Raw genomic sequence first — 15,774 nt, 5'->3', positions numbered from 1 at the left:
GTTCCTTTAGTGATTGATGTTGGATGTATACAGTAGCAAGAGTGAATACAGTAACTTTTTACCTCACTTGCAATCCATAGATTTTCTTAGTGAACCATCTACCTCATTACTTTGAAACAAACAGTCCCATGAGGGTCACATTTACCTTCATCTTTTGTAGACTGGAGAGAAGATGGCAGTTCTCTTTGGTCCAGCTAGAAAACTAGTAAGATTTCTTACCTGCCAAGCCCAGTATTGATAACATTCCCCTAAGTCTGGCAAGCTCTGGGCCAGTTGCTGCCTTGATCAGCCATACATTGCTGTTAAAAAGTCCTAGGGCGGAATGAAAAATTCTTTACTTCCAATATTCTTTGTTTTGTGGGAGGAATGTTCACACTATATTTTCTAGGAAAGTAATTTTCTACTCAGAGGAATAAAATACTTATAATCTAAATTGCCATATTACTTATGGCTTCTGTGAACTGTTGCTTAAGTTTTAGTTTTTCAGAGGGTTATAACTATTGAATTTCACTAATATTTTTTCTGTGAACTCCATTCAAAAATATCCTTCTACATTTATTTTTCATAATGTAGATGTGTCCTTATATCTGCTTTAACTTCATTTTATTTCAATCCTTTTGATTGTTTTAATATGTTATATGTAAATATAGCATACATCTCGATACACATAAGTTATTCAAATCTAACCAATTTTTAATATTAATCTGTATTTCAGTTAGTGGTAACTTAATGACTCATAACAACCAGTTAATTACATAGTGATGTCATTCTCTGCACCCACAGCACTGAGATTTATTATCTACCCTATGCCCCACTGTTGTAGAAATCATAGTTTGAATCTTTTGTATAAAAACTTCTCTAATACAAGCACCTTTTTTTTTACAGAATTATCACAATCACATGAGCTGGGACATTACTGCTATTTAAACAGTCATGAAGAATCATAGATTTTTTTTCCCCTTTATCTGTATTACTGGAGGTATATTTTATTACTCTATTTAATTTGCTTTCACTCTATGACTGTCAGAATTTTGGATATTATGGAGGGCTCTTTAGTAAAGATTTTCTTTTCTATTTTTTCAGGGTTTCTCTGTGTAGCCCTGGTTGTCCTGGAACTCACTCTGTAGACCAGGCTGGCCTCGAACTCAGAAATCCACCTGCCTCTGCCTCCCAAGTGCTGGGATTAAAGGCATGCGCCAACACTGCCCAACAAGATTTTATTTTCTTTACCTTTCATCTTATTGACAATAAAACATGGATGCTTAATACCTTCATTTCACCAACTTCTTTACAACTTTTATACCAAATAAAATGATAAGCATTTCATCCACACATTACTTTGTCATTAGAATTTCTTCCTTATATGGACAAAGTCTGCTGGGTAAAGAGATGAACCTAAGTGGCATGTCACAATTATTCAGAACAAAGGTTGTTCAACAGCTCCCATTGCCTGGTTCTAATACCTTCATATATATGCTACCTTTGAGTAGTAAATGAATTATTTATTCCTTTAGCCATTTGGCAATATATTCATAATCATTTAGTGATCCTCATTCATAAATGATGTGTGTCATACAACAACATGTAGACAAAGATAGCTACAGTGAGATATTTGCCCTCTGAAGGCTCTACTTTCAGATTTCAGGACTTTTCATGGCTTTTTAATTGTTCTAAGAAGCAGACAATGATTGCATTAGCAAGTAAGCACATTATCATATTCCATATGGAAAAACATGGCTATATAAAGAATATTTCTATGAGTGATCTATCCTCTTCATTAAAAATGACTTATTATTCATCAGAGTCTATTCAACTGCTCCTTTCTGAGTCATCTTTTGTTCTCTTGGTTCCCTTTCAGAAGAAACTTGCATTATAACACATTTTTGGCATAATTAAAAAAATGTTAACTGTACCTTTAGATACCCACGGCAGACTCAAGAAACAATGGTATGAGCATATAGATTACTGAGTCTATGTGGCTTACATAAAGAAGTAAACTGGGGGTTATTAAGAAAAGTGTAAGCAGTCCAAAGGCAACTTCATTGAAAACAAACCCTTGCCAGTGTAAATGAAGGCTCACAACATTTGAATCCATGAATATCCTTAGTTGAAAAGCAGTACCATTTAAAAGATCCCCTCTGTCGACCTGGATGAGAGGGAGAGGGGAAAAGGAGAACATGATCAGGTATTGGGGAAATGGGAAGAATAGCCCTTTGTGCCAGCAAAATGAATGTAAATATGCAAAATTGGGTGGGTAGAAGGTGGGGAGATGCTCTAAAATGTACCAGAGGCCTTGTAGGTGAGAAACTCTCAGGACTCAAAGGGTGAGAACTTAGATGAAATACCCAACAGCAGGGAGAGGAAACTTGTAGAGTCCACCTCCAGTAGAAAGACAAGAAATCAAGTGGAAGGATAAGATTGCCATCCCACAGCCAAGAACTCTGACCCAGAATTGTTCCTGTCTAAAAGAACTGCAGGGACAAAAATGGAGAATAGACTGAGGGAAAGGAGAACCAGTGACCTTCCCAACTTGGGATGCAGCTCAGGGAGAGGCCCCAAGGCCTGAAAATATTACTGATGCTATGGTGTGCTTACAGACAAGAGTTTAGCATGGCTGCCTCTAGGAGGCCCAACAAGCAGCTGAGACAGATTCAGATACTTACATCCAACCAATGTACTGAAGCCAGGACCCCTGTGGTTGAATTAGGGAAAGGAAGAAGATGAGGAGGAGGGAAACCCCATAGGAAGAACATCTATCTCAACTAATCCAGACGCCCGAGATCTCTCAGAAACTGACCCACCAACCAGGCAGCAGAAACTAGCTGGTCTGAGGCCTCAAACATATACAGCAGAGGACTGCCTGGTCTGGCCTCAGTGAGAGATGTACCTAACCCTGGAGAGACATTAGGGTAGAGGAGGAATGGAATGAGGAGCTGTGGGAGGGCACACATGGAGGTGGGTAATGAATGACTGGACTGTAAAAAAAAAAAAAAGAAAGGAAGAAAAGAAAAAAATTTCTTTTTTTTTTTTTTATAACAATTTTTACTGCTAGTGTAACCTTGGGGGATTCACCTTGTTAGGTATTTTATTTTTACCTTCCTTTGTCTTACAATTTTTCTGAGTTTAGTGTGACTTATAAGCTTACTAAGCATTGTGGGGTGGTAGAAAGAGAACATTTTTCAATGAAGGGTCATTTCAATTCAAATATAAAAATATAACACATTGGTAAGCCCACAATAGTTCTCAGTCCATGACATTTCTACAAATTCTAAGGCAATGTAAAAATCTATATAAAACACTATAGAGGAAGAAGATCACATTTTCCCATTTCTGGAAAAGGAAGTGTATCAGGCACATTTAAACAGCATCCTCTTACAGTTAACCTAAGGATGACTTCTAGTTGGATTATCTTTTGTTGTTGTTACTTAAAAGAGAAAGAGCAAATGATATATAATAAACCAGTTGATAAAAGTGAACAATTTTGCTAAAATGATAAATCCAAAGATTCATAATAGATCCAATTGGAGATAATACAGTAGTGAATTTTATTTACTAATTAAAGATATGGTGTTTTTAATCCAGCAATATGTGTAGGTATTGTCAAATCTTTTATGTCATCTTTATTCCTAAAATCATACAGGTATTAATGCTAAAGTTTCTGAGAATTTAAGAGAAATTAAGTAAGTACCATGTGTTAAGAACTGGCCTATATGACTGTGACAAACACATACCTTGGTCAAGGGGGACTGGGAGGAAGGAAGGAGGAATTCCCCCTCATATAGAGGAAATTGTAGTGCTAATTATTTAAAAACAGCTGCTGGGCTGAGGTGGCTCTGCCTAGCTTAGCCGCCATGTTCCACCCACCACAGATAGGAATGGCCAGCCAGAAACACCAGCCCTGTCTTTTATTAGACACCAGTGTGGGAGATGGCAATCTCCCACACTGTCTCTACAAGGCTGGGCAGTGCCCAAACCATCCCGCCATCCACACAGGCCCAGTAAGAAAATGAGACTCTAATGCTTAAATATTAATCTAAGGCTTTATATGTTTGATAATGCTCAATAACAAGATGCCCACACAATCAGAGGTGTAACCCAATACCCAACCTAGATACATCAACTACCTTTGACTGCTAGAGATAGGCACACATCTGCTTCCATGTTCCTCTCTCTCCTCTCTCCCTCTCCCTTCTTCCTTCTTTCCTCTTCCTCTCCTTACTCCTCCTCTTCCTCTCCTTTCTCCTCCCACCTTAGCTCCTCCCAACTTGCAGGGAAATTTTCCCAATACAGGAAATTATATCTTGAGTTAATGACTTGAAAAATATGGTACATAGTTTAAAAATAAAATTGAAACCTCTCTTGGTAACATTGAAGTTGGTATAAGGCATAGGATAAGGCACCAGAAACATGGGGTATTATAGCTGAGATTCAGCTATCCATTGTTTCTTTAGGAAATGTGTAAATGCTAATTGTTAACTGTAATGAATAGCTAGCTGAAGGCGGACAAATTATTTCCATTTTTAATGGACCTGAAATTGCTACTAGCCAATATCAAAGTTATTTACCTTCAGAAAAAAATTAAAAGAGCAGCGTAAATATTAGATAAAAATATTAAAGATAAGCATATTTAAAGATAATAATATGCAACATTTGCCTACCATTAACATTTTCAAGGTTGGAAATTGACAGCTTAGTATATTTTATAGACACATGTAACAAACAAATATGGTAATTGATGAGATCTGAAATAAACTTTATAGGAAGGAAAGGGAGAAAGAAATACCAACATCTTGAAAAAAAGACAGAGAGAGAGGAAAGGAAAAAGAAAAAAATGGTGTAGTGTTCTGTCATCCCATTCATGTGGTTATTTGAGTGACAAATGAATAATATAAGCTTATATATTTGAATACTTGTTCCTTAGTTGCTGACACAGTTTTGGAAAAATTACAGTGCATTTAGGAAATAGATTTTAGCTGAAGGAAGTATATCACTGAGGGTTGGATTTTAGGTTTATAAAACTTGGTCCTACTTTCTATTTTGATGTCTCAGCTTCTTCCTGGGTATAGATGAAATGTCATTTTCCTACTTCTAGACTGTCAATTTGGCTTCATGATCTTACAGCCATGTCTTTTCTTCCACAATACATGTTGTCCTCTTGAACTATAAGCTGAAATATACTTTTTATTTCTTACATGTCTTTGGGTCAGAGTATTTTATCACACAAATAACAAAGTAATTAATACATTGCAATTTGAGATTCCTTATTATAAAAATTCATTAATCTACCTCCTCGTACCAACATACTGAGTTTATTTTAAGTGAGTTCAAACAAGAAACCTAAATAAATTTTCTAATTTATCATCTATTATCTATCTAATATTCATGTACCTCTGTCTCTCTACATAATCCGTTTTGTATTTTATTTGTGCCCTTAATGCTTAAATTGTTACATACTCTTTAACTGGTACTGAACTTGGAGGAACAGAAGCTATGATTAAAACATATTTTATGGTTTATTCAATTAATATTTATAAAAGAATATATATAATTCTACTTAATATTTCTATTTAATTAGACAAATGCTATAGTTTCTCAAATCAAAGTTAATTTAGAAATATTTTAAGCATACAATAAGATCACTTCTTTTTATAATGGTTTTATCATGCTACTATCAAAATTCATTGCATCTAAACTCATACATTAAAATTTTAAACTTTACTACATCATTTTCATATTAGTTATTAGAAAACATAATAATATTTTATTTTTGTACAATTTATAGTACTACCTATAATAATTATAATCAGTGTGATTCAAACTTGTTCAGAATTAGGATTTTTTACTTTCTTCATGATTAACTAGAACAGCTTTTATATGAATGTGTAAAATGCTTATAAAACATTATATGCACAAATTTTTGCATTAGCCTTCAATGATAATTTTTACTTTATTTTTGATTAAAGCTATTAGAACATGAAATTGAAATTATCAGTATTTTTAATAAAACAACTACTACAAATTGCATGTTATTTAATTTTTCATTTTACTTAAGGGCACTGGATCACTAAATATATCTGTATGCTATTGTTTTGATTTTCTTACTTCGTGAGGGGTACTTAAGTATTAGGACCTACTTCATTTTAGGTTTACATTCTTAGCCACACAAAGGTTTATATTAAGAAGTTGCTGTATACATAGCATTATATTATTTGAGTGAACATTATTTATACTCTCCTAATGAAGTAAATTTTACAGATCTCCAATTGATAATCTAGTTGTCACTTTAAAAGTACATTATTCTACTAGAAAAGAAGTAGTTTATGTCCCAATTACAGAAAGTCTGACTGCCATAAATCTTATGTTTTGAGGAGGTCATACCCCTTGACTACAGGAAGCACAATACATCAACCTTTCACTGAAATTGTATGTCCCGTTTGTTCAATTTCCAATAGAAATTTTATTTTCTAGAATTGCTCTGATGAGGGTGATTGCTACAGAATAGATTAATTATGAAAAGAATCCATCATGAATACTAATTAATGACATTAAACTTCTTGATATTTTTGCTAATTAAGCCTGAGGGAAATGTGTGGATATTTCCAGTTACCGTGAACTTCATGAATGTACTCAGCACCTTGTGCACAGTATGTTCTTCATATCTCACCACATAGATGTCATAGCATAGCCAAAGACAGATAACTCACTTTTAGAATGTATTTTGACAAAAAAGTTATTGCTTAATTGTAAAACATAATTACAAGAAGACCAGATCGTTAAAATAAGGTATATTTTCAGTTTTTGAAACTTGATATCAGAGAAAAATAAAGTTATTGCTTAATTATAACATAATTATAGGAAGACAAAATTGTTAAAGTATACTTTTACTTTATGAACTTGATATCAAAGAAATTCTCAATATTCATTTTATAAAATATAAAGCATGAAGTACATCACTCACTGTTTATTAGCAGATCAAATATAGATTTTATTGCTGAATACAATCAAAATTTGAAAAATTCTCAAAATGAGAAGAAAATTGGTGAGAACGCATATTAATTACTTATTAAATTTTGGTAGTACTTTCATTATGAGGAGAGACTTCAAGAGTTATTTATAAAAGTTGTTAACCATACAGTAGGGTTTTTTTTAGAGATAAAACAAACATGAAATAGGATGGTGACAAAGTCATGTTCATTACAGTTGGTCTAGAAGACATTTATCCCATTCTTTGCAGGAAACATTGCAGAAGACACACTCAAAGGTGGGCTACATACAGTACATTTTCTAGATCATATGGTTCAAGGTGGATCTTTCAATGTGTGGCATTGGAAGGTTGCTTATGATCTATCTTTACATGTGATTACTGAACTAGGGATACTGAGGACTGAAATGCAGAAAACAATTATCTTTTTATCATAAGTTAAGCTATTTATTTACCTTCCATTCTGGTCATAGCTTTCCCTCTCTCCTTGCCTTCCATTTTCTCCCTTTCCCCAGCCTTTTCTTCTCCAATTAACCCCTACTTCCATTCTCTTCAGAAAACTGGAGGCCTCTCAGGGATATCTACCAGCCTTGGCATATTAAGTTGCGATAAGGCTAAGTATATATTCTTCTATTAAGTTTAGACAAGCCAAATTAGGGGCAAGGACTTTAAAGGCAATCAGTGTAGTCAGAGACAGCTCCTTCTGAGTTAGGAGTGTCACATTAGCACTGAGTTAGCTGCACAACTGTTACATATGTGTAGCGGGCCGAGGTCAATTCTATGCATGCTCTCTGGTTGTATGTATTAACACATATGGACCAAAATTAGTTGATTCTCTATGTTTTCTTTTGATGTTTTTGATCAATTTGGTGCCTTCAATTTTTTTCTCTCTGTCTTTTACTGGTTTCCCAAGCTCCATTTAATGTTTAGCTCTTGATGTCTGCTGCTGTTTTCATGAATTTCTGGGTGAAGCCTCTCTAATGGCAGTTAAGCTAGGCTCCAGTCTCCAAGTATAGCAGAAAATCATTCATCATGTCAGGGGTGGGCTTCCTCTCATGGTATGAGTTTTAAGATGGGTTTGAAGACATTGGTTGCCCCTTCTCTTAAATTGTACTTCAACTTTTACAGTTGTACACCTTGTAAGAAGAACAAATTCTGGGTCTATGTTTTTGTGCCTAGGTTGATGGCTTAATCTATCCATTGGAAGTCTTGCTTGGTTACAAATGGCTAGTTCATGTTTCATGTGCCCCATTGCTAGGACTCTTAACCAACCCTCCCCCCCCCCTTTAGTGATCTGGGAATTTCCATTGTCCTAGGTTTCTAGCTCATCTCACAGATGACTCACCCAATCCAATGGTCTTTCCAAGTAAACACTCCTTCCATCATCCCCTACCATATCATTCCTGTTCCCATCTCCACCCATCCTTGACCCAGTTCCCTCCCTAAATCTATTCCTGATATCTAAGAAGCCCAATCTATTTCCCCTTCTCAGTGATATAAAGAATCCACCCTTGAATCTTCCTTGTTCCTTAGCTATTTAGGGTCTGTGTTTTGTAGCACTGTAATCTTATACTTTATTACTAATATCTACTTATAAGTGAATACATATCATGTTTGTCTATCTGAGTCTGAGTTACCTTACTCAGGATGATAGACAACTACTTTCATCCATTTGGCTGCAAAATTCAAGGTGTCATTGCTTCTAGTGGTTAGTATTTCAGTATGAGAGTTTACTTCCCTCCTAAGTTTATTTAGATGGCTTCTTGTTATCTCTAGGATGTATGTGTCACTATACTATACTTGGAGATATTTTATCCTTTTGGTCATCGTCATTCCTAGTATTATTGCTAGATATAACCATTGATTTCTTTTCTCCCCTCACAGTTTGCAAATCACCTTGTGACACTCTGAGAACTATTCTTTGGGAAGGAGCCTAGCAGGTCAGATTCTGCTTGGTTTCTCCAAATCTTGTGTTGACATATGTGGTGTCTTCAGCAATAGAGTCTTACCTTCAAGTTATAGGAGCGTAATAATAACAAAAGCAATTACTATATTTTCGGGGAGTCTCTTGAACCTCTCTGACCAACAACTCAAAGAGAGGGTTTCCATGTCTGGCACTGAGTTTTTGTTAGATAGTTAGCATTTAATAACTATGAGGCTATGGATAATTAGTTATAGTATAGAAAATTAAATGTGGCTAAATTTGAATATAATAAAGTGTAATCTTAAAAACTGACCAGAATTTAAACTAGGTACATTTTAAATATAAATCATCAAGAATTATGAAGAAATATTTTTAAACATCATTTGGTACAGCACTTGGTACTCAGTTAACATCAGTTAATGGTAGCTTATTTTCTCTATATATGTGCATATGTATTTTCAGATTCAAGTTCACACACACAGTTATACACTTGTGTGTGAATACATATGTTCAGTCACAATGAAATAAGGGAAATGGGGATATAGATTTGTTGTGTAGTGGTGGAGTTAAAGCCATGGCTAAATAAAACAAGTACCACAAAACTAATTACATTGCTGTATTTTAAATTAAATATAACAAATATCCACAGAGAGAATTTCAAGAAGTAATCCTCAGTTATTATCTCCCGTGAGGACAATGATGACTAAGAAGTAGGTTGATCAGTACTTTGATTAGTGCTTGGAACATTATTACTCAAGACAGAGTATGTCGGGAAAGGCATAGCTGTAAATGGAGAAAAGACACCTTTGGCTTCTTAGATAAGATGTCATGAAATTTTACACACAGCTTAAAGGAAGATTTTATAATAAGTCAACAAAACAATTATGAAATGGAAGAGAAAAAAAAAGTGAAGATGAGCCAGCACACAAAGGGTAACTACTTACTAATAAACATCAAACACCATGACCATCAGGTAATTAGGATATTCTAACTTTCAGAATTAACAGTCACTTTGAAAATATAGTAGAATAACATTTGATTAACGTTTTCAGATATCCATGAAACTGAACAAAAATCCTCAGGATGTTTCATCAAAAAATTTAGAAGGCTAGATTTATGATTTAATTATTCCACAAATATAAAGGCAAGAATAGCTAAAAGCTTAAACCTCATATTTAAATAATATCTGATTTACTTTAAAGTATTTTAGATTGATATTGTCACTCTCTCCATGGGATCACAAGCCCCTTCAACTCCTTCAGTCTTCTCTCTGACTCCTCCACTGGGAACCCTGTGATTAGTTTGATGGTTAGCTGTGAGCATTTCCCTCTGTATTTGTCAGGCCCTGGCAGTGCCACTCAGGGGACAGATGTATCAGGCTCCTGTCAGCATGCCCTTCCTGACATCCACAATAGTGTTTACATATGGTGATAGAATCTGGGAGGGATCTCCAGGTGGGGCAGTCTCTGGATGGTCTCTCCTCCAGTTTCTGCCCCACATATTGACTCATATTTGCTCCTGTGAGTATTTTTAGACACGAAAATGACGTTGGCTAGGACAGGGAAGTAGGCTCAGATATTTTGATCATCCTGGTAATACCTTAGAAACAGTGATCATGGGAGTGCTCACATAATTGGGTTTAATGCCTTGCTTTTTCTTTGACTACTTGTGTTTACAGTATTGCTTGTTTCTTGACTATTTCCATCTATTGTATTGCTCAACCTGACCTTGATACATGCATGTAATTAAAATGGTATAAAAGCATAAATGAGGAAAGGGGATGGGATAGGAGGTTCTAGGGAGGGGAAATGGGGAAAGGGGATGACATCTGTACTGTAAATAAATAAAATATCCAATAAAAACATTTTAAAAAGTATTTTAGATACTGTGTTTTTCCCCTTAAGCAATATAATGTATAATATCTGTGAGAGTACTTCACATTCATTTTTTTTCTTGTTGGAGACAAAACTTTGGACAAACTTAAAAGTTTGCAAACTTAATAAGTATTTTCATTATCTTTTTAGCTATTCTTTTATCATTGAGAAGAGACTCAATGACCAAAACATCTTATGAAAAAAATCATTTAATTAGGTTTTTTGATTACAGTTTCAGAGAGTGTGTCTATGACATTTGTGGTGGGGAACATGGCTGCAGGTAGGTAGGTGGGGTGCTGGAGCAGTAACTGAGAGATGAGGACTTAATGAGGACTTAAGAATCTGAAATACAGGTTTAAGACAAAGAGACATGGGAGGGAGGGAAAGTGGTATAGAGATAGAGATAAAGAATGAGAGACAGAGACAGACAGGGATCTAGAGACCGAGACAGAGACAGAGACAGAAAAGGGGAGAGATTAGGGAATGCTGTAAGCTCAAAGAGTATCCGCAGTGTTCCACCCCTTCCATGAAGGCCACATTTCTAATCCTTATCAAAACAGTTACATCAGTTAGGGACTAAGCATTCAATTTTATGACCATGTTGTACCATTTTCAATTTAACCATAACTTCTGAACTGTATTCCCCACCAGAACTATGTCCTCTATAGACTTAAATTTGCTTTGCCCTCTCACATTTGTACTGGAGAATAAAACTACAAACTTCAGGTTTTGTGTACTTATTCATTATAGGACTTTGTGTTATAAGATGCTAAATTTTAAATAAAATTATGATACAGAAAATAATGAATTTAAAATAATTAATTTACTGGGACATTCAATCCATTTTATTTTGTGATACTGATATGTTTTTATTCACTTAAATTGCTATTCATACTTCCAAATATTCAATATGATAGTAGAATAAATATAAATAAAAATAACACATTAATAAACAATAGAATTCATCTGTCACCAAGTTTCATTCATAAGATAGAAGAAGTAAACTCACTACTACCATAAAATTGACCATAATTGCTTCTGTTCCCACTATATGGACTGTCTCCAGTGTAAATTATCAGTGTAAGTTATTTTAACCACAGATTTTTTTTTAAATTTTCTATTTCAATTTACGCTTTATTATTGTTTATTGGATATTTCATTTATTTACATTTCAAATGTTATCCTCTTTCTTACTTCCCCTCCCCCAGAAGCTCCCATCCTAGTCCCCTTCTCCTTGCTTCTTGCTTCTATGAGGGTATTCCCCCACTCACGTACGCCTGCCTCCCTGCCCTGGCATTACCTACACTGGGGAATCAAGCCTTCACAGGACCAAGGGCCTCTCCTTCCATTGATGTCAACAAGGCCATCCTCTGCTACATATGCGGGTGAAGCAAACTATAATATGGGTTAAAAATAGAAAAACATGATCCTTTATACTACCTAATGATCAAGGAATAACAGTTGGTAAATTCTACTTCATTGAAATATTAGGGATTTTAAATCATGTTCAGTAAGCTTCAATTAATAATTAGGTTCACAGAATCCAATGTAATTAAGAGTTATTGTGAAATTTATATCATAAATTAAACAAGATCTAAAATTACAATTTGATTTATATATTGTTGCTGTTTGGCATCTTCTAATACACAGTGACTCCATGACAAGGAATTCCACTTCTTACCTCTCCAAAACCCCATAATTATATAGGGTGATATTGAGGATTAGTAACATATGTAAAGTATTTAAAACTTGAAAGTCATGAGTAAAGTTGTAAAATTCAGGATGCATTTGCTTTCCAGACTTCAACATCATTATCCTCTTCACACATTCAACCATCACTCACTTTGTTATTCCCAAAATATTGCTATAAAATGTTTAGCATTTGTATTTTATCTTATCTACTACTATTTCTCTCTAGCCTTATAATACTAACTTATGATACTTGGGCACCAAGATTTAATAGAAATCTTCAAATAAAACCTGTTCAGTCTATTTAATGTTACCTGGATATTGTGTGTGTGTGTGTGTGTGTGTGTGTGGTCATCTGTAAGAATAAAAATAAAATAGGTCTCAAAAAAGAGACCTGTTTCAACAGAATCAAGAAAGTGTACATGGGAAGTGTTGGAGGTAGAAAAGGAAAAGAGGAAAGTAATGTAATTGTATTTTTACTTTAATGAAAAAAATCAAAAAGAAAACTTCACTTACTTTGTTAGGAATTTAAATGAAAATATGAGGAAATTAACCTAACCTTTCCATTTAAGCCTATGCTCATCTGTATTTGACATTCTTCATTCTACAGCACCTAATTTATTATTGCAAGATATCTAATACTGAGTATTCTTCTTAGAAACTCTCCCACTCTTGGGAGTTATCTTCCCTTTTTCTTAATAAATCTGTTATTTCTTATAAAAATACAAATAAAAAGACATCCTATATTACTATCAAGCATTGACTCTGAAGAGATATAAGGAATTAGGCAAAATTACCTGGTATCCTTTAGTGTTAAAGAATTCACAAAACAATAAGTTTAAAGCTTGCCAAAATGGCGAACAGCCTTAACCTGCATTCCTCAAAGGTATTCTTTCTTAAGTCTCCATATAAAACACTAGCTGACTAACAGTTATAAAATTTTCCAATCTTCCTGTGGTGTTGGAGTTTCTAATTAAACTGGTCAACTGAGACATTCTAGTATAACACAGTGGATGTGATGTCCCTCTATGACTCCATTTACGCCATGCTGTCATCATTATGCCCGCTTGTTTGATGTCAGTTTGGCATGAGCTAAAGTCATCTAAGTGAAAGGAATCCAAATTAATACAATTTCTTTATAATATGTGACTGTAAATACGCCTGTAGAACATTTTTTAAAAAGTAAGTGATTGATGGGTGAGGGCCTAGCCCCTTGTGGATGCTGCCATTTCTGGACAGGTGGTCCTGTTTTCCATAAGCAGGCAGGCAGAGCAAGCCATGATGAACAAGCCAGAAGGTATTACTCCTCAGTGGACTCGACATCAGCTTCTGTGTTCAGTTTCCTTCCCTCTTGTACACTTGTCCTTACTTTTTAAATGATGAATGGTAATGTCAAAGTATAAGTCAAATAAACCCTTTCTTCTCCGAGTTGCTTTTGGTCACAGTGTTTCATCACACAATAGTAGAACAATCCTTGTTTCTACAGACTTAATTTTCTGGAAAAAATCTCACCAAGCTTTACTACTGTTTCAAATTCCCTTACCCCGATCTCCCCAGTCTTCCAATGGTGCATAGTTCTATGAGGACTAACATAATGTATAGATCTCTTTCAAATAAAAATATTGTTCTGTTCAATACAATTAGTTAAACAGTAGTATGAACAGTACATCTTATTTTCCTTATGAGAATTCTACTTACATGTATTTAACTGTTCATTGAAATAGCTTTTATGATCTAGCCAAATTTGTAGTACTTATCAGGGCTTTAAACAGATCATTTTATTTTCTCACCTGAACTACCATCTTTTATTGATTTAGAGTTTTCAGCTCTATAAAATACTGGCTAGATATAAGACCTGCTCTGATATCACAGTCACAAAGGTTGACATAACTTCTCCAAAACTTCCCATTCAGTCTGAGGGAAATGTTAACCAACTGAGATTAATTGAATGAGACTTCTTTACAGAGCAAGGCATTTGTTTTCTTTTTTAATGCCTTTGCCATAAACACATTACAGAAAGTTCACAAGGATTCTGATTTTCTTAATGTTCTGATTCAAGAATAAAATAAAACAAAACAAAACATGTATCTGGATTTCAGAGGCTCATACCCAAGCCAACTACAGGACTAAAAGAAGTCCTTTACTTCCAGTAAACCTTGCTAAAAAGTCAGTTGTTATCAGTTAGTTTTTAAGAGAACACTTATGCAGTAATAATAATAATGAGGGATGAACTTCAAGAGATTTCTCTCCTGAGATGGTCAGTTATCAAAATTATTCAGACAGAACCTACAAAATTATGATCGTCATACTTGTAATTGCTTAGAGTGTAAAGAGTGTCAAACACGAGGCCCTGAAATTGCAATTTATTCATACCTCAGGCCCCTTACAATGAGGTGATTTTTTTTCCATAATTATTTCCCATCTCTCTTGTCAAGTTCCTACTTGCAAGTTCTTCTTAGGATTACCAATCTGATCACCTATTCACCATGTCCTCCAGAGCCAAAAAGGATGCAGGAGTTATACTTTGACCATTTTAGTGTCACCAAGCCTCTTATTCTTTCTTCAGTCATCAACATGAATATTCATTTTTTCTTGAACAAAATTATGTATGATTTTTATCTTCATGTGACACAATACTTTGGATCAAACATGATTATTTAAAAATAAAAGACTCTAACTGCCCTTCTTGTCCCAATTCTCTGTAGAAGTTTTCCTTTTCTTGACTATTTTTTCCTCCATAAAGGAGGTTTTACTTTTTTTTTTGCATTAAATTTAGATTCTTGGGTTGGAACTTCATATGCCAGTGTGTCCAGGAGAAAATATAACCTGCTTTCTGTGCCAAACAGGTATATTGAGTAAAAATGACATGTGGAATTTTACTCTATTTTATTTTGAAAATTTTTTTTTATTATATATGTGAATCAGAAAGTAAAAAGTTACAATTTATGCACCCAATATGAAAATGCCAACTCTTAGAGGAAAAACAAATTATTAGTTGAATTTTAAATTTAAGAAAGGTGTCTAGATGATATGTATAAAAACATTTTGTATCTTGTAAGTCAATCACAAAATTCAAGGTAAAATGAAAACTTTATTTTAGAGTTTTGTCAATACTGTGAGGAAAAGTAAAGATAAAAATAGATATTTGTATAGTTGAAATTCACTTGTAAAGGTAAAAGATATCACATCATAAATTTAAAGCAACAATTTGAGATGAAAACAAAGACTTCAAAGTATAAAAAAATTTAAGAAAAAAAGCAGAGAAAATTTTTAAATTAATTTTAATTTAAAATAAATTTCAATTT

This window comes from Arvicanthis niloticus, chromosome 10, assembly GCF_011762505.2.
Source record: "Arvicanthis niloticus isolate mArvNil1 chromosome 10, mArvNil1.pat.X, whole genome shotgun sequence".
Lineage (NCBI taxonomy): Eukaryota > Metazoa > Chordata > Mammalia > Rodentia > Muridae > Arvicanthis > Arvicanthis niloticus.
The sequence above is the reverse complement of the archived record's forward strand: the minus strand, read 5'-3'. Positions refer to the sequence as shown.